The following is a 20,131-nucleotide window of genomic DNA, read 5'->3' as shown; positions in this document are numbered from 1 at the left end:
TGGACATATGCCCAGGAGTGGGATTGCTGGGTCATATGACAATTGTGGGTTTTTTTGGCTGCATTGGGTCTTCGTTGCAGTGCATGGACTTCTCATTGTGGTGGCTTCTCTTGTTGCAGAGCACGGGCTCTAGGGTGCACAGGCTTCAGTAGTTGTGGTGCATGGGCTTAGAGTGGCGCACGGGCTTAGTTGCTCCACAGCATGTGGCATCTTCCTGGACCAGGGCTCGAACCCGTGTTCCCTGAGTTGGCAGGCAGATTCTTAACCACTGCACCACCAGGGAAGTCCTGACAATTCTATTTTTAGTGTTTTGAGGAACCTCCATACTGTTTTCCACAGTGGCTGCAACAATTTACATTCCCACCAACAGTGTAGGAGGGTTCCCTTTTCTCCACACCCTCTCCAGAATTTGTTATTTGTAGACTTTTTAATGATGGCCATTCTGACCGGCGTGAGGTGCTACCTCGTTGTAGTTTTGATTTGCATTCCTCTAAAAATTAGTGACGTTGAGCATCTTTTCAAGTGCCTCTTGGCTCTGTATGTCTTCTTTGGAAAAATGTCTATTTAGGTCTTCTCCCCATTTTTTGATTGGGTTGTTTGTTTTTTGTTGTTGTTGAGTTGTATGAGCTGTTTGTATATTTTGGAAATTAAGGCCTTGTTGGTCGCATCATTTGCAAATATTTTCTCCCATTCTGTAGGTTGTCTTTTCGTTTTCTTTATGGTTTCCTTTGCTGTGCAAAAGCTTGTAAGTTTGATTAGGTCCCATTTGTTTGTTTTCATTTTTATTTCTATTGCTTTGGGAGATTGAGCTAAGAAAACATTGGTACGATTTATGTCAGAGAATGTTTTGCCTGTGCTCTCTGCTAGTAGTTTTATGGTGTCACGTCTTATGTTTAAGTTTTTAAGCCATTTTGAGTTTATTTTTGTGTGGGGTGTGAGGGTGTGTTCTAATTCCATTGACTTACGTGGCTGTCCAACTTTCCCAACACCACTTGCCAAAGAGACTGTCTTTTTCCCGTTGTATGTTCTTGCCTCCTTCGTCGAAAATTAATTGACCATAGGTGTGGGGGTTTATTTCTGGGCTCTGATCCCTGGAGTCTCTTAAAAGCAATTAATATTATGAACAATATTGTTAGAAATAAAATTATAAATTATCAGTGTCAATTAAAATTTTTCCCTGTGGTTGCTTTCTTTCAAAGTTAGATTTAGCATTAAAAAGTTCTATCGACGTTGAGTTTAATAAAAAGGTAAATTTTTAAAGATATTTTTAGATATAAGGAAAAAAAAGTAGCAGCCCTTTGGGAATGTAACTGGTTTATGCTCAGACTCATCAAATTGGAAGTTCGGCTTTTAGACAACCCAGTGGATTAAAAGCCAGGAGAACTGGGTTTCCAGTTCCAGCGCTCATTGTAATGAGAGCCATCCCACTAGCAGTAAGTCTTCAGGCCTCATCCCTTTCCCCAAACTGAACCAAACCTCACCTTATCTCTGCAGCTAATGCCCCTGCCATGGGCCTCACAGCCCTGCTGTGGGCAACACAGGAGATATTTGGAGAAATTTGAAGCAAACCCTCCAAGTGTTTTTTATTCAGCCTGGAATAAAAGGGTAGCTGACCCAAGAGGCCCCAAGTTTTTGTTTGCTTATTTGTTTGTTTGTTTAAAGCAGGAACTTTAAGCAGGAAAGCCATAGATCCAAGTGATTCTGAGACGGCAGAGCCCTACATTACTCATCATCTCTTCTTCTGAAAGACAGATAAGAAGGTTAGGAAGGATCACATGCAAGTTACCATAAAATAGAAATTAAATCTATACTGATTTTTTATCTTGTCGTCATAACATTGAGTTTTTACCTGTTTACTTAAAAAAGTAAAGAGCGTTGCTGTTTTGTTGAAAGATTTGTTGAACTAGTCCCAAGGACTCTTGGCATAGGATCTTGAGATTTTGCATATTTGTTATAGGAACCAACACCGTCGTGCGCTTTTGATATAGAGGGTGCAGTTGCTTCTTAAAAAAGAAGAATTTTGAAGTATCAGTGATATATGTTAATGTAGAAGTATCTTAAAGAAGATCTTGATGATTTATACTCATGACTTACAGCGTATAGACATTAACAAATGTTATGTTACTTGAGCATCATTGCTCTTAAAGTCCACTGGCCATTTTTCTTCCTAGGTCTACCCCATATCCCTTCCCCCAATATCACCCTTCCTCTCTCCCGACCCTTCCCCATTTCTCCTCTTCTCCACATACCAGGGTCCCCAGACTCCATCTGCCAGGAAGAAATTGAAATTTTCTGGTTCTTAATCATTCAGTGTAATCTAACTCTACCTTAGCTCAGCCATCTTCTCCCAGGCAAGAGAGGCACACACGCAAAAAGCAACCTGCTGTCATTGGGCACATCTTCCCACAAGGAATGCAGATGGAAACAAGAGGGCATTGAGAAGTAGGTTTGGCCCTTGTGTTTTCTCTAAGCAAACCTTGGTGGCTCGGGCTGCTGGATGGTCTACTATGGCTTCCTATATTTTGGTCACCCAAATGACCAAACTTTGGGCACCCTCCCTGCATCAGACTTGACATCGTGCTGTAGAGGATCTTGTCCCACAGAGGTCACTTTGGCCCATGCAGAGATGGAGTCAAGCAAAGTGCAGCGAGGTCTGAGTGCTATGATCAGGTAAGTGCCTTGTGACTGGAAAGGAGAAGGCCCTCTGACTTGTATATGTGATAGTAGAGGGCATCAGTACTTTTCTTTTTTGTTTTTCTTTAATGTATTTATTTAATTTATTATTTTTTTTTGCTGCATTGGGTCTTCGTTGCTGCGCGCGGGCTTCCTCTAGTTGCGGTGAGCGGAGGCTACTTTTCGTTGTGGTGCGCGGGCTTCTCATTGTGGTGGCTTCTTTTGTTGCAGAGCACAGGCTCTAGGCACGTGGGCTTCAGTAGTTGCAGCACGCGGGCTCAGTAGTTGTGGCTCGCGGGCTCTAGAGCGCAAGCTCAGTAGTTGTGACACACGGGCTTAGTTGCTCCGCGGCATGTGGGATCTTCCCGGACCAGGGCTCGAACCCGTGTCCCCCGCGTTGGCAGGTGGATTCTTAACCACTGCGCCACCAGGATAGCCCAATACTTTTCTTGTAATACAGAATAGTACAAGGAGAAAATGAAATACTTATACAAAAGAAGTGAAACAGGATGAACAGATAAGGGAAAATGAAATAGCAGTTGCTTTTCATAGGGGAAAAAAAAACATTGAGAAAGGCACACGAGCCGTGTAGAGTAGATGGTCATGGGCAGTATGAAGGGAGGGGAAGCTACTGCGGGAAGAAAGTAAAAGTCCCCAGGATTTAGGAGCAGGATCAAGAAGAGACGTCTCAGCATGCTCCGGAAGGACTGGATAGGTCGCCAGAGTTCGTGGTAGGGGACGAGGTGGCAGAAGGGGGAGCAAGGGCAGGGGAGAACCTGGCAGGAGCAGGAGTGGTTTGCATTCTTGGGACCACGGAGGTGCGGTCCACCAGAAGCAGACACAACTGGAGTTTGACCCAATGAAACACCATGAGTCAGAGTCTAAATTGTACCTGACTACGGGTCCCTCTCGTTATGGAAATGGACTACAGTGAGGGGAGCTGCAGAGATCCAAGTGAACAACAATCACAGGCACTCGGCTGGGTCCAGTTAAGTCCACCAGGGGGCCCGTCTGGGGAGGCGTTCAGTGGTAGCCTGTCCCTCAGGTGAAGGAGGGGGAAGGATTTGACTTTTTTTTTTTAACTGAGGTATAGTTAATGTACAATGTTGTGTTTTTTTCAGGTGTACAGCAAAGTGATTCAGTTATACATATTTTTTTCGGATTCTTTTCCATGACAGGTTTTTTACAAGATATTGAATATAGTTCCCTGTGCTATACAGTAGGTGCTTGTTTGTCTATCTTATATATAGTAGTGTGTGTATGTTAATCCCAAACTCCTATTTATCTCCCACCACACCCTTCCCCGAGCATTCGACTGATTGAAGCTATGTGCTTGAGAGAGCCGCTGGGTTCTGTTGATCTGCTCTTTGCGTGAGCTACAGGGATGCGCATGCACGTGGTCCCACCTGTTCTAATCCCTGGCCTCACCATCTCAAGGGAAATGGGTTAAGGTCAAAGTGCATGCTCCAGTGGGGGGGGTGCCCAGGTGAAATTGTCCTGGGTCCAGAGCAATGCAGGCACGCCCCTGTCACTGCAGAGGGCTGGTCCTAGCAGAGGGAGGGTTGACCCCAGAACATCCCCCTAAATGGTGGAAGCAGCTGCAAGTGACTTCATTTTTTTAGTCACACCCTCTTCCTTACAGTTATATGTACAGCCCAATCCATCCTCTCCTTGTAGCTCTGTTTTGACATTCCAGAAATTCTCTGAACTCTGTATTCTCCTGTTAGGATGTTTTCTGTAAAGCATTCCAGTTACTTCAAGGGTAGATGAAACTGCCTTTCTCAAGCAGGAAGATCTTCTCACTGTTTTTCCTAAATTAGAAAACTATTTACACCTCATTTATGGTGAGATAGGAGATCCCACAAAGCAAAGCAATTTTCTACTAAACATTATTTACCATTTTCGGTGACAATTCTGACATGCTGGGATAAGCACAATTTAAATGTATTCAGAGACCATACTTAACACTAAGAAAATTGAAAATGTCTAAAAAGATCTCTTGAAGATCCCCTTTTCATGTTCCACCTGGCCTAGCAACCATTTACACTTGATTTTGTGTAACTGACAGATTCAGAGCACACTTGGCAGTCGTTGAGGTCTGCTTTTTCTATCCACACGGGCACCAGCATAGAGTGGTCAGGATTCTGTACACATCAGTGTTCAGGATGTGTTACAAAGAGTGTTTGTGCATAGCCTTCTAATAGGTAAAGAGAGCATGGTTTTGAAAGCTTTCAAAAAGTTACAATCCATTACACACACACACACACACACATGCACGCACACACACGCACACACACACAAAACACCCGGTTAGAACCAATAAGCAATTCAGCAAAGTTGCCAGATATGAAGTCAACAGGCAAAATTCAGTTGCATCTCTATGTATTAACACAAGTGTTCTCACCAAAAAAAATAAAAGGTAAATATATGAGGTGATGAGTGTGTTATTTGACTCAATGGTGGGAATTCTTTCATAATGTATAAAAATATTAAATCATTACATTGTACCCTTTAAATATCTTACCATTTTTATTTGCCAATTATACCTCAGTAAAGCTTAAAAATAAAAAATAAAAAGGAAGGAAACTCTGATGCATGCTACCACATGCATGACCCTTAAGGCCATCATGCTAAGTGAAATGAACCCCGTCACAGAAGGACAAGTACTGTATGATTCCATTTATATGAGATCCCTAGAGTATCAAATCATAGAGATAGAAAGTAGGACGGTGGGGGCCAGGGGCTGGGGAGAGGGGGATAGGGAGTTATTGTTTAATGAGGACAGTTTCAGTTTGGGAAGATGAAAGCGTTCTGGAGAGGATGGTGGTGATGGTTGCCCGACAGTGTGAATGTACTTAATGCCATCGAACTCTACACTTAAACATGGTTAAGATGGTAACATTTACGTTATGTGTATTTCATCACAATCAAAAATAAAAATAAGGGCTTCCTTGGTGGCGCAGCGGTAGAGAGTCTGCCTGCCGATGCAGGGGACACGGGTTCATGCCCCGGTCCAGGAAGATCCCACATGCCGTGGAGCAGCTGGGCCCGTGAGCCATGGCCGCTGAGCCTGCGCGTCCGGAGCCTGTGCTCCGCAATGGGAGAGGCCACAACAGTGAGAGGCCCACGTACCGCAAAAAAAAAAAATAAATAAATAAAAAATAAAAATAAGAGAATTCCCTGGCAGGCCAGTGGTTAGGACTCAGCGCTTTCACTGCCGTGGGCTCGGGTTCAATCCTTGGTCGGGGAACAAAGATCCTGCAAGCTGTGTAGCGTGGTCGAAAAGAAAAAAATAAAATAAAATTTATATTCCTAGATAGATTCATTTGTGACATATTTTAGATTGCACATGTAAGTGATATCATATGGTATTTGTCTTTCTCTTTCTGACTTACAACAAGGTCCTACTGTATAGCACAGGGAACTATATTCAGTATCCTGTGATAAATCATAATGGAAAAGAATTTTTAAAAATGTATATGTGTGGGGCTTCCCTAGTGGCGCAGTGGTTGAGAGTCCGCCTGCCGATGCAGGGGATGCGGGTTCGTGCTCTGGTCCAGGAAGACCCCACATGCCGCGGAGCAGCTGGGCCCGTGAGCCATGGCCGCTGAGCCTGCGCGTCCGGAGCCTGTGCTCCGCAACAGGAGAGGCCACAACAGTGAGAGGCCCGTGTACCGCAAAAAAAAAAAAAAAAAAAAGTATATGTGTGTGTATATATATATATATATATATATATATATGTATAACTGAATCACTTTGCTGTTTAGCAGAAATTAATCAACATTGTAGATCAACTACACTTCAACAAAAAAAAATGCAAAAAAGTTATATTCCTTCTAAACTAGAGTTCCTTAATATGATTTTGTCTGAAAGCATGTTAATAATCAAACCAATAGGGACTTCCCTGGTGGTCCAGTGGTTAAGACTTCACCTTCCAATGCAGGGGGTGCGGGTTCGATCCCTGGTTGGGGAGCTAGGAACCCACATGCCTCACGGCCAAAAAAAACAAAATATAAAAAACAGAAGCAATATTGGAACAAATTCAATAAAGACTTTGAAAATGGTCCACATCAAAAAAATCTTTAAAAAAAAAATAGCAATAAACAATAATGCAACACAATATGCTCCTGTCGTTACCCTTGGATTGAGGAGACTGAGGCCGACCAGCTGGTATTTCTGCACATTGGAAGCTCTGGGAGAGCAGATTTTGACTCAACGCTATCATTAGTGTACAAAAAAAATGTCAAAATCAAACACTAAACGATTAATAATACAAATGATAAGCTATACCAAAACAAGGCAAATAAATCAAGTTACTTCAACATTATAGAATTTAAAAAGTGCAATAGCAGGGTGCGGTGATGCTGTCCAGGTTGTCACAGCACCTGGCCTGAGTATCCAGGAATGAGTGAGACACCCAGATGGGTTCCAACACTGGGAGCGTGTTTCTTTGCAGCCCTTGATGTGAGACCCAGAGCAGCTCCCTCCATCGGACCACGAACTGAAGCAGCACAAGGATAACAGCCTTGAAACCGTCACCTGAACTCGCATCACTTAACCATCCTCACAGCATGGCCGGCACAGAAGAGCTGCCTGAAAACTCACTGTTGAATTGTTCAACACCGTGCGGTGAATGGCATTATTATTATCACTAGTTTACGGACAAGAACTCTGGGACTCCGAGAGGTTAAGCTACGTGTCAAGGTCATCATCCAGCAGTGGAGCCAGATGTTCTCGGCCCCAGACCCAGCTCTGTCCTTCTAAGGCTCCTTCAAAACTTTCCATTTCCCACACAACAGTCAGAGGGATCCTGGAAGGAGGTCAATTGGATCAAGTGACTCCCCTGCCCTCAAGCCTCCAAGGCTCCGCACCCCACTGGCCAGAAATCAAATGAAATTTCTCTCCCCAGTTAGGAGGCCCCGCTTCCTGCTCCCTCCCCAACTCCAGCCTGTCACCAGCCCACTCCACCCTTCAGCTCCACTCAGGATGGGATGGGCTCAGACCCTTTTGTCCTTGATGGCTGTGTGCAAATCCCTGCAGTATCTCCCAAAATGTGGCCTTGCCTCTGGCTTACTCTCTTGACCAAGCAATCACCCACGGGTCAAGGGTGCCCCACTGGGTTGACTTCTGCTTGTCTGGTTACCCAGGTGTAGGCACTAAGCAGGTGCCATGGGGGGACCCAAGCCGTCACCCGAGAAGCCTGGGGGCAGGAAGCTGGAGGCTGTTGACAGGGATCTGTCCAGATGCAAGACACCTTGAGGTCACTCCTTCGCAAAGCTGGTCAGAGCTTACACCATGCAGGCAGCTGTGGCTGGAGCTGAGCAGGATGTGGGGCTACTCCAGAGAACCCAGTGCACTGAATACTTAGCACTCTGATAGGCACATACAGAAAGAGACACATGGTTCCTACTGGACTGTGAGTTCTTTCAAGGCAGGTGTCCTTTTCTAAACCTCCTTTGTCAACTAACCCAGGAGTGTCAGGTAGACTTACTGAATAGCATTTGTTGGTTGCATAAACCAATACATTAATTAAATGGTAAAGCAACATTGGATAGAAAGAGCCAGCTCACATTCAGGTTTTGCCACATCTAACAGACCTGAAAGGAAAAGCGCTTTGGTCAGGTTGTGCTTGCTTGCGCTGGCCTAGACGCAGATCTCGGGAGGCGATGGGCAACAGCGAGGTCTGTCCTGACCTGGAATACAACACAGCCCCTGTCCACGGATGCCCAGGACTGAGAGTTTTTGGATGGGCCCCACATTATTGATGGAGAAACCCATTTTCTCTCATCAGATTTCTTAAATATGTAGTCAGAGCTAAGAAACTGAAGAAGTCCTCAGGCGGTAAAGAATAAGTTCAGCCTGCTTCCTCGAAAAGGCTGGGGGGCTTCCTGTGGAGAGGGAAGGATGGTGTACAGGGGACTTTCTGTGTTTCCTGCTGGAGACAAAGAGGAAGGACAGCTGGAAGAGGAGACTGACCTTAGCATCTGGCTGCCAATGCTTTCTCCCCAGTGGGGAAAAAGTAGAGGCTCAGTCACCAGGCAAATGCCAAGATGGACATCCTGAGCTGGGCTAAAGGTGGAGTGGATAGTTTATGTAGAGAACAAAATAGAAAGAGGAAGAGGAAAAAGAGAAGGAGAAGAAGAAGGTGTGAGAGAGATTTTTTTTTTAATTGGCTTCTTTTTTTTTCGTGGCAGAAGACCCTGGTTCCACATTAACAAGCCGTTATTCCAAATATAAAATGACCGGTCCCAGCGGGGAAAAGTGACTTAGACTTTGGAAATGAAATTAAGGCAGCAGTAAGAGAAGCGCATGTTGTCTGGGTAACGTAGTGGCTTGGTCCTGACCTTTCTGCAGACATCCTGCCTGGTCCTATGGCCACACCTGTGGAACCTCCTTGAGGGCCAGCATCACCTGGAGAGCAGTCACTTCATACCACTGACACCAGCGAACACGTTTGGTATTAAAACAGCATTGTCGGGGCTTCCCTGATGGCGCAGTGGTTGGGAGTCCGCCTGCCGATGCGGGGGACACGGGTTCGTGCCCCGGTCTGGGAGGATCCCGCATGCCGCGGAATGGCTGGGCCCGTGAGCCATGGCCGCTGGGCCTGTGCGTCCGGAGCCTGTGCTCTGCAGTGGGAGAGGCCGCAGCGGTGAGAGGCCCGCGCACCGCAAAAAAAAAAAAAAAAACAGCATTGTCAAGTTTAACCTTCAAGTTTGGATGCCTCTTTTCAAAGAAGGACAAGAGAAATCTGATTTTTTTTTAACAGATGACTATCAATGCGTAAATGCAGAAGAGTATTTGAGACAAACAAAAAAACCATACGTAATCTCGATTGAGGTACAAACCTTCCAAAATTTTTAAATCCCTTATGTATTTTCTCACTTGCTTACTTGCTGGACACAAAAGGATACATTATTCATAGCTCCAAATTTTTTCTTGAAGTCCTCTCCTGTCTCCTAATTCTGAACAATTGAGTGTAGAATAAGCAATTTAGACACACTCCTTTTTAAACTCCAGAGTGCTAGATAAGTAAAAGGTATCATCACTTGTGGTTTGAACCCTAAAGCAGCGTAACCCTCAGATGTCTAACATTTAAGAATGGATGGACCAACCAAGAGCGAAGTTAGTTGCATTTAAAATTTTTCCAGACTAAAAACAGCTTGCAAGTGTGGATCAATATCTATTTATTTATTTTAAATTAAAGAAATAAAAGGTGGGAATCCCCTGGTGGTCCAGTGGTTAGGACTTGGTGCTTTCACTGCCGAGGGCATGGGTTCAGTCCCTGGCTGGGGAACTAAGATCCCACAAGCCATGTGGCATGGCCAAAAAAAAAAAAAAAGAAAGAAAAGGAGGCATTATAAAGTGTATAATAGGATATAAAAGTACAGGTTTTTGCTGAGACCCTAAGATGAGAAAGATCGCAGGCCAAACCAAGGTTCCAAATAAAGATGCTGACATTTAGGGTTGGTGGTGAGAAACTTTCACCCTCACCCACATCACAGGTCAGAAGGTGGAGACTTGGGGGGTTTGTGCAGATAGAAAGAGCTGTCCAGTGCTTTAAGTCCCCGCCCTGGGGTAGGGGCAGGGGACACTTGCCTTCGAAAAAAGCATTAAGAGAACCCCAAGGAGAGCCTGGTCCGTGTTCCATTTGGTGGGGGCCTCGGAAAGAAGTGTCTTGATTGCCACCTGAGAAATCTGAAGGGTGGGAGATGCAGCAGCCCTGCAGGTAGCAGAAGGGAGGAAGGGGTGGTTGTATGGGAAGCCGGCACCCCCAAAGGGGCACGGATGCTTCCTGTGGGCCAGCCTTGGGCCACCTAAGAGAAAGCCGTTGTGGGTTAGATCTTGTCCAGGAGGGACACCTGGATCAGCAAAGAGCCACAGGTCATGCCAGACTCCTATGGCTCTGGGAGGAATACAAACAGTGAACCAGAAGTAAGTGATTATCTCCAATTAGGGACCTGCACGTGGGCGACACCTGCTCACGTGGGTGGGCAGAGGAAGGTCTCTGAGGCACTCGCACAAACGCCCACGAGAGAAAGAGTCAGCCTTGAGCATCTGCCAGCACCAGAGAGCAAGAAGCCAACTCATGGCAGAACCAACCCAACCCTGATCATTCCTTGTCTTGTCTCCCCAGGACCCCAGGTGACCCCCAACCCTGCAGGTGTCAGAAACAAGGTTAGCCAACTGGAGGGTTTGGGAAGAAATAGAACACTGGACAATGAGAGAAAGACCCTCTCCCAGCAGCAAACTTCCCACCTGGTAGAGGAGAGACACCTCAATTAAATCAAGTTTGAGTTTAGAAAATTACAGGGCACTAGAAACACTCTTTTCTGTATTGAGACGATTTGCGTTACGTAAGTGACTTCCAAAAGTCAGACAGCTGCTGGAGCTTTCACCCAGGCACCGAAAAACTAGTTCCACTGGATAAATTTAAAAGAACAGTGACAGCTAAAGTTATTTCATGATGGCAACTCATGAATCATGCATTCGATGCACAAGTTACAAGTGTTCAGAAAACAGAAATAAAACTTGGGAAAATTTGATGTCTCCTGAAATACCTCTCATTACCTTTTAAATATAGGGTATTTTTCAAATTATAAAAGTGAACTCATATGAGAATTTAGAAGATACATTAAAATATTAAAAGAAAACTTTAAAATACCCACAATTTCCTATCCCTGTTTTTTAAAGTCTGAATAGAAAGTGCCCTTTCTCAGTAGGGAAAAAAAAATGGCATTCAAATGTTCCAACTATTATCTTTAATGGTGTAATGATAGGTTTTCCCTTTTGTTGCCTGTTTGCAGAAGCGGACGGCTGTAATTTTGTCTCCCTAGCTCACTGCCCCTGGCATCTCGACCACCTGTCTGCACTTTCCTGGAATCAGCCTCCTCTGTCCGTGAATCTGGTCACATCAGAGCTGCGTGTGACGCCACTTTCTCTGTGGCTCTTCATGGTCTAAAGATGGAGCACCACCAAACCAGGACAGTCAGAGGCCGTCCCTGTGAATTTGGCAATAGAATAAACAGCTCTTTCCTCTTCTGGGAATGGGAAACAGAGCTAGATAAGAGAGAAGCACTGAAAGCAACAGCTAGCTGGTGCTCAAGGGGTGTAGATGAGGTGGGAGAGGGCTGATGGAGTTGGAGTCATCCCCAGGGTCCACGTGGCCTTTCTGTCTGTGGTTTCCATGTGACGGGCCCATATCTGAAAACTAAATTCCCCTTTTTTGCTAAAGCTTGTCATTTCTGTAATCTGAAAGTATCGATAAGTACATTATTTAATATCTTTACATTTTCTTATTTTCCTTTTTTGAAAAGAAGCATGTATACTTGCTTAACTAAAATTTTCCAGGGACCTAAGACTGTCCTTATTTACATGTGGGATCTGCGTCCACTCTTAGGGACACAGAAAAAGCACACTGGATGCTTCCTTTCCATTCTGCCCCCATGTGTGTGCATTTTATCTATTCTTAAAATAAAAGTTACAGCATTAAAAAAGGGAAGAAAGGGCTTCCCTGGTGGCGCAGTGGTTGAGAGTCTGCCTGCCGATGCAGGGGACACGGGTTCGTGCCCCGGTCCGGGAAGATCCCATATGCCGCGGAGCGGCTGGGCCCATGAGCCATGGCTGCTGAGCCTACGCATCTGGAGCCTGTGCTCCGCAACGGGAGAGGCCACAACAGTGAGAGGCCCACATACCGCAAAAAAAAAAAAAAAGGGAAGAAAAATCACAACATGACAGCTGAGGGGCTGTGTGTGTGCATGTATGTGTGCATTTGTGTGTGTGATTGTGTTACATGTGTGGTATGTGGTGTGCATGTGTGCTTGTGTGTACATCTGTATGTGCATGTATGTACTATGTGATTGTGCATGCGTATGCGTGTGATCGTGTGTGTGTATGTGTATTGCGCGTGTGTACTGTGTGGTTGTGTGTGATTTGTGTACATGTGTGGTGTGTGTACTTGCATTGCATGTGTGTGCATGTGTGGTCGTATGCACATGTGTATTGTGTATGTACATGTGTGTGGTTGTGTGTGTCTGTCTGCTCTCTCCCTGGTCACAGTTAAAGTCATCACCGACTTCTTTTATGTCTAGTGGTGTCTGTCCATGGTTAAAAATCTAAGTTTGTGCCCCTTCAATTTCCTAATACAAAAATAAGCAAACAAGCAAGAAAAAGAAACCCAGTGTTATTCAACTCACTGTCAGAGAGAAGTTGCTAACATCACATTTGTGGTCTGACATATCTGCTTAAAGTGAATGTCTGGATCACTGATGTAACTTACATTGGCTGGAGGAGAAGAATATTGAGTAGATGTTTAGCTGACTTGAGTTGTCCAGGAGGTAAGCTGCTGGAGCCTTGTCCTTTCCGTTACATGTTCACTGTCTATTTGCCAGCCAAGAGGAGTAGGAACAGGAAGTGTGGTCCAGCCCAGAGGCCCATATCTTGCTGGCCTTGTCTGGTCGTTACACTTTCATCTCTACGGTTTGCTCACTTCTGGGGCTGCCTGCCTCCCTGACCCCAGATCTGAGGGTCACTCCTCAGGGGCGTCTCGAGTGGATCGGGAGGGCACAGTTCCCATCCTGCACGTGTGACTCTCCTCTCCCACCAGCCACAGCTCTTGTTACACCAACTGGACATTTGACCCAACTGGGTGGGTCAGGTGCCCTCTTTTGGAGACTCCAGATAGCTGGTTTGAGGCACAGGAGCTGAGAGCCATCACCCAGAATCAAGCTGGTGAGACCACCTGTGTCATGTGTGCATCACTTCAGAGAAAGCCACCTGCCTGTATATACAAAGAACGAGGCAGCTGAGCCGAAAAAGCAGAGAAGAGACTATGGGCTCTGCAGAGGTGGGACCTGTAACCTTACAACCTCTTGCGTGAGTTCGTGAGGGCTGCAGTAACCAAGAACCACAGGCCAGGGGCATTAAACAACAGATACTTATTTCTCACAGTTCTGGAGGCTGGAAGCCCAAGATCAAGCCATCAACAGGTTGGTTCCTTCTGAGGCCTCTCTCCTTGGCATGTAGATGGCCATCTCCTCCCTGTGTCCTCCCGTGGTCCTCCCGCTGTGCCTGTCTGTGTTCTCATCTCCTCTTATAAAGACACCAATCATATTGGGTTAGGGTCCACCCACATGACCTCATTTACCTTAATTGCCTCTTTAAAGGCCCTGTCTCCAAATGCAGTCCTAACCCCCTTCTAACTTCTGGGGGTTAGGACTTCAACACATGGATGCGCTGGGGGGTGTGGGGAGACACAATTCAGCCCAGAACACTCCGTCTGACTTTCCAGCTCCTGATTGTAGCACCTCATGGGGCCTGTACATCCTATCCTTGGGACACAAGATAACAAATTCTAACTTTTGACCTGTGATAATTGGAGTAGATTTCTACTCCTTCTGATCACATAATTCCTGACAAAAATAATTAGTCTTGTACAGCAAAAACTGCTCTGTGGTTTTCCAGAATGGGAGGACCAGAAATGTGACTACTGCCTTCATACATGAATTTTGTTTATTTTTTTAAATTAATTTACTTATTTATCTTAGTTTTGGTTGCATTGGGTCTTCATTGCTGCATGCGGGCTTTCTCTAGTCGCAGCGAGCGGGGGCTACTCTTCATTGCAGTGCGCAGGCTTCTCATTGAGGTGGCTTCTCTTGTTGCAGAGCACGGGCTCTAGGTGTGCAGGCTTCAGTAGTTGTGGCACGTTGTGGCATGCAGGCTCAGTCGTGTGGCTCGTGGGCTCTAGAGTGCAGGCTCAGTAGTTGTGGCACATGGGTTTAGTTGCTCCGCGGCATGTGCGATCTTCCTGGACCAGGGCTCGAACCCGTGTTCCCTGCATTGGCAGGCAGATTCTTAACCGCTGCACCACCAGGGAAGTCCCCATACATGAATTTTAAATAGCAACAATTTCCAAGTCCCTCTCTCGGTTCTGATTTTGAACTGAGCACCAACTTCTTAAAGCATCTTCTTCCAGCTGAAATCTACCTTTGGGCTTCCTTCAAAGATGCCAAATCCAAGGTGCTGTCATGAGTGTTCCTGCATCTTCACAGACACTTGGAAGTCACCCTCTGGTTCTCACTTTCTGAATTTGGGGATGTTAGATGCACTGTCCTGGTTAGAATTTTGACTTCCTCAAGGAAAAATAGAGGATAGTTTTTGGATAGAGGAGCGTAAGGGGGTTCTAGGGATTTCAGGGTTGATCAAAGAAATAGACATGACCACCAGGTGGCAGTAGTACACACAGGCTTCTCAGGTGGGCTTTGACAGGTTTGCGCTCCGGGAAGTCCCTCTGGGCTGGGACCATCCAGAGACTTCTGTGCAGGAGACCACAGCGTGGAAGAGGAGGAAGGCAAGGGACCTCCCCCAGGGATACAGGGCACATGGTAGGTGATGTCTCTGGGCAGAGAGTCTGTGGATCAGAGAGCTCCAAAGGGCACAGCAGCTTGGGGTCTTTATAGCTCCTAGAAGCTTTATCCTTCTAGTTAGCAGATGTTAGGCACAGTTTCTCAGGGTATGCAAAGCAGGCAAGCTCTAAATGGCTAAAAATCTGCTTATTGGGGGTATGTTTAAAACAACTGAATGTATCAAAAATATTTTTAACAGCCTAAAATTTAACTGTATATACATTTTTAATTAAAATAGAATAGGCATAAACCAAAAAGAAGGGAAAAAGTCAAGATGAAGTGTCACTGTCATTTTGTTTGCAGGGAGAAGTCAAGAAATGGAACAAATTGCCAGGAAAAAATTCTAAGACCATCCCAAAGCAGCTAGGTTACGTGCTATGTGTAAATGCCAAAATTAGGTATTATCCCACTTAATCTACAAATGAAAAAAGGGAGTCAAGGTTTATCCTATTTAGTACAAGAATTTTTAGAATGTATAAAAATTTGAGTTTGGTTCCTGCAAACTTTTGAGCTGACACTTCTCAGCTGCCGAGAAGAAATTAACACTCTGGGGCCAACATACCAAGGCCACCTGGGTTCATCCATGTGACAAGGAGACAGGGATGCTGGAAAGAGGAAGGATGTAAGTCATACACGTTTTATTATTTTAAAAAGAAAGGCCAGTCATTAATGAAAAACAATATACGATTATGGAGCTTCTGATTAAATGAAGGAATGGATTCTGATTCTGTAAACTCCCTATGTGGAGCTGAGCTTCATTATCAACCAACTTGGAATTGGCTTATCCTTTTTTATTTCTTTTGAAGAAGAAGACTTACATTTAAAACATTTGACCCAAAGATGGTTCCTTTGAAAGAACCCACATAGGATTTTCTTTAAAAACATTGTGTGTGTAAATACATTTTTTTTTCATAATGCAGAGTTCAAGATTTTGATGTAGACTGCCTTGTGTCAGCTACTTCCCAGATGTCTAGATTTCCCATCTTTTTGACAGGAAGGAACATGACACCCACCACAGATACACATTCTAAGGATCACTTGCTTAAGTGTCATAACTTACAATGATATGTTATTAAATAATAAAATGGAAACAAATATTGTTCGGTTGAGCCATTTCACAAAGGTAAAAATACTCAGGTCAAATGAAAGATAACATTTTAAAACTTCACCTGAGGGCTTCCCTGGTGGCACAGTGGTTAAGAACCCGCCTGCCAATGCAGGGGACACGGGTTCAATTCCTGGTCCTGGAAGATCCCACATGCCGTGGAGCAACTAAGCCCATGCACCACAACTACTGAGCCTGCTCTCTAGAGCCCGTGAGCCACAACTGGTGAAGCCCGTGCACCTAGAGCCCGTGCTCTGCTACAAGAGAAACCATCACAATGAGAAGCCTGTGCACTACAGCAGAGTAGCCCCCGCTCACCACAACTAGAGAGAGCCCGTGCAGCAATGAAGACCCAACGCAGCCAAAAGAGGGAGTGCCTGGGCTCTCTTTTCACTTGTCCAGATGTGGGGCAGCAGGGGAAGAGGAAGGGGTGAGGCTTAAAAGATGTCAGTAGTCAAACATAAACAATGGAGTCAGAGTCTCCCTTACAATGTCACTTCTTTCAAAGTCTGTTGGTGACTGGTCGCTGTGTGTGTTATTCAGTGCCGCCTCCTTCCCCTGACGGCAAAGTGTGTCACTGTGTTGCCTCCTTGTCTCCCAGCGCGAGACCCCCATGACATCTCACAAAAATGGATAGTCAAAAGAGGAACTTGGTCACCAAAAAGGAAGGTGCATCAAAGAAATGAAAAGTGTTCATGCAGGAAGGGAAACAATCTACGGGAATGGAGTTAGAGAAGAAATGGCTGGGGGCGGGGGGGAGGGGAGGATTGGGAGTTTGGGGTTAGCAGAGGCAAACTATTACATACAGAATGGATAAACAACAAGGTCCTACTGTATAGCACAGGGAACTATATTCAATATCCTGGGATACACCATAATGGAAAAGAATATGAAAAGGAATATATATGTATAACTGAGCCACTTTGCTGTACAGCAGAAATTAACACAACATTGTAAATCAACTATACTTCAATAAAATAGATTTTAAAAAATGGCTGACTGTGGGATGAGTGACCCTGCTGCCTTTTGAGAGGTTTTAGATGTGCTCACAGAGGCGCTCAGTGAAGACCAGCTTATCAACACAGCGGAGGAAAATGGTTGTGGTGAAAAGGATGAAGCCGGCCCAGAGGAACGAATGCCAGCAAAAAACTTAACATTCAATGAACTTTTGGAGATAATTCATAACATTGAACATGCAAAGAACAAAATGTTGGAAGCTGATCCAAACTTAGGAAGGAGTGTATCAATTCACCACAGCATGGAAAGGATGTCCACTCCTTATCCTAAGTCACATGACAAGATGAGCACTGTTCGAGCTATTCTTGATAAGTTTTCTACAAAGACACAGAACAGTTTAATTATCAATGTTTCTGATGTTTTAAATGACACTGTCCTAAATAATGCTAGTTTTATTATTTCTTTCATTTCTTTTTTTGTTTATTTTTTAGGGGTTTTTTTTGGTTTTTTTATTTTTATTGGAGTATAGTTGCTTTACAATATTGTGTTAATTTCTACTGTACAGCAAAGTGAATCAGTCATATGTATACATATATCCCTTCTTTGGATTTCCTTCCCATTTAGGTCACCACAGAGCACTGAGTAGAGTTCCCTGTGCTACACAGTAGGTTCTCATTAGTTATCTATTTTATACATAGTATCAATAGTGTATATGTGTCAATCCCAATTTCCCATTTGTCCCACCCCACCCTACCCCCTTGGTAGCCATACATTTGTTCTCTACATCTGTGTCTCTGTTTCTGCTTTGTATATAAGATCGTCTATACCAATTTTTTCAGATTCCACATATATGTGTTAATGATATTTGTTTTTCTCTTTCTGACTTACTTCACTAGAGACCGTATGACAGTCTCTAGGTCCATCCACATCTCTATCATTTCTTTATACACTTATAACTGACAGTGTTTTCAGCATCTCAACAAAAATTTGTGAAGGTCATGGAACAATCCTGATTTTCCCCATTGATGTGAAGATCATTTGAACTCTTTGAACTTGCACAATCATTCTTATGGTCCCTCAGTGCCATGCAGAGTTAGGAGTGCCTGCACTAATTTGACCTGACTGGTCTGTAATGTTTAACTCTTGTGATTAGTCCCACCTTTGTAAACCACAGTCCTGCCTGTGTTTCCAGGACCCACTGTCTCCAGAATCCTCCCTCCCACCTGCCTTTCCCAGGTTCGGTGGCTTCTCTTCCGTTGCCTGTCTTTTGGGCATTGGTGACCCCAGATTCTGTCCTTGACTTTGCTTCTTACTTTCCATGCTCTTCCAGTTCTGGTTGTCTGTAAAAGTGACAGCTTCTCTGGTCTTAGGTGGTGATGATGGCGCTAAGGTGACAGTGAAGAAAGGCGGGGTGGGGGGGTCTTACAAAATGATAGGAAGGAATTTCTGGGGGGAAAGCAGGACGGCAGGGTATCCTCTTTATTTCACAATCTGGATTTAGGACCAAGCCCACAGAGCCGTCTACCTTTATCAATATGAATATCTATGAAATGTCATTCGTTCTTTCACAAACATCTACTGAATTGTACTGTCTCTGGTTCTATGTTCTGGAACGCTATGTATCAACAAACAGATAGTATAAAGCAACACTATGGATTTTAACTGTGTCCTCTGGGGGTACTACCCAACTCCCTGTCACTTAACCCATTAATTATCCTAGTGGAGGAAATTACAGGGCTGCTTTATGAGGAAGATTTTCTGTTATGGACAAGAGGGCCTTCAGCTGCACGTCCCACACCAGACACAGCTGCCTACAGGGACAGGCAGTGCTATAAATCAGGATGGACTGAATTCAAAATCTTGAGATTACCTTTGCATATGTGTCTTGCTTTGTGAAACTGCAGTATTCCCGGAAAGTCTTGAGTAAATCAGGTTCTTTAATTCCTTACATTAACAGTGAGTTAAGGGGCTTCCCTGGTGGTGCAGTGGTTGGGAATCTGCGTGCCAGTGCAGGGGACACGGGTTTGAGCCCTGGTCCGGGAAGATCCCACATGCTGCGGAGCAACTAAGCCCGTGAGCCACAACTACTGAGCCTGCGCTCTAGAGCCTGTGAGCCACAGCTACTGAAGCCCGCGCGCCTAGAACCTGTGCTCTGCAACAAGAGAAGCCACGGCAATGAGAATACCGCGCACCGCAACTAGAGAAAGCCCGCGCGCATCAATGAAGACCCAACACAGCCAAAAATAGTAAGTAAATAAAATAAATTTATTTTAAGAAAAACACCGTGAGTTAATAACAGACTCTGCATAGGTTGTTAGTAGATGTTTTCCTGACGATGCTGATTAGCAAGAGGGGTCGCTCTCATTCCTATATAAGATGAGAGAAATCCACAGCTCAGAGAGGCTCCCTGATTGTGAGCGAGCTGTGCTTAAAATAATAGAGATCTGACCATATTTCAAACATCCTAACTAATGAAAAGACTCCTACTGTGATTGCTTTTGGAACGCTAAGAATTCTCTTATCAGTGTAAGCTTCCAATTTACTTTGTGGGCAAGGCTATACTTTTACAAATCACGTTTATAGAGCAATAGCCACACGGGTACGCATTACTAAATCCGCTTCTAAATAAAGCTGAAATTTGGTGGGTTACCTGATGATTCTCGGCAAATGTGCCAGCTCCTATCATGTTTAGAACCCTGTGTTCTGAGGTGCTCAAGTTCACGCTGAGGAATTTGCTAAACAAATCCCTGGCAAGGAGTCAGAGCAGTGGTTTTCTGTATCCTTAAATCCTTTCAAATAGAAATGGCAAAACACACTGCCCGAGTCCACAATGCCTAAACTTTTGGAGTGTCAATCTTGAAGTTTCTTACTGTTTGAATCTGAACTCACTCGCTTCCCCAAAGGAGCAGCCTGTTTATTTATTTTAAAAGTTAAACGGAATGAAAACTTCTGCACTTTGAATTAGGCAGCAATCAGGGCTAAAAATAACTGATTT

The sequence above is a fragment of the Hyperoodon ampullatus genome (genome assembly GCF_949752795.1).
Source record: "Hyperoodon ampullatus genome assembly, chromosome: 13".
NCBI lineage: Eukaryota > Metazoa > Chordata > Mammalia > Artiodactyla > Ziphiidae > Hyperoodon > Hyperoodon ampullatus.
This window is presented reverse-complemented; position numbering follows the sequence as displayed.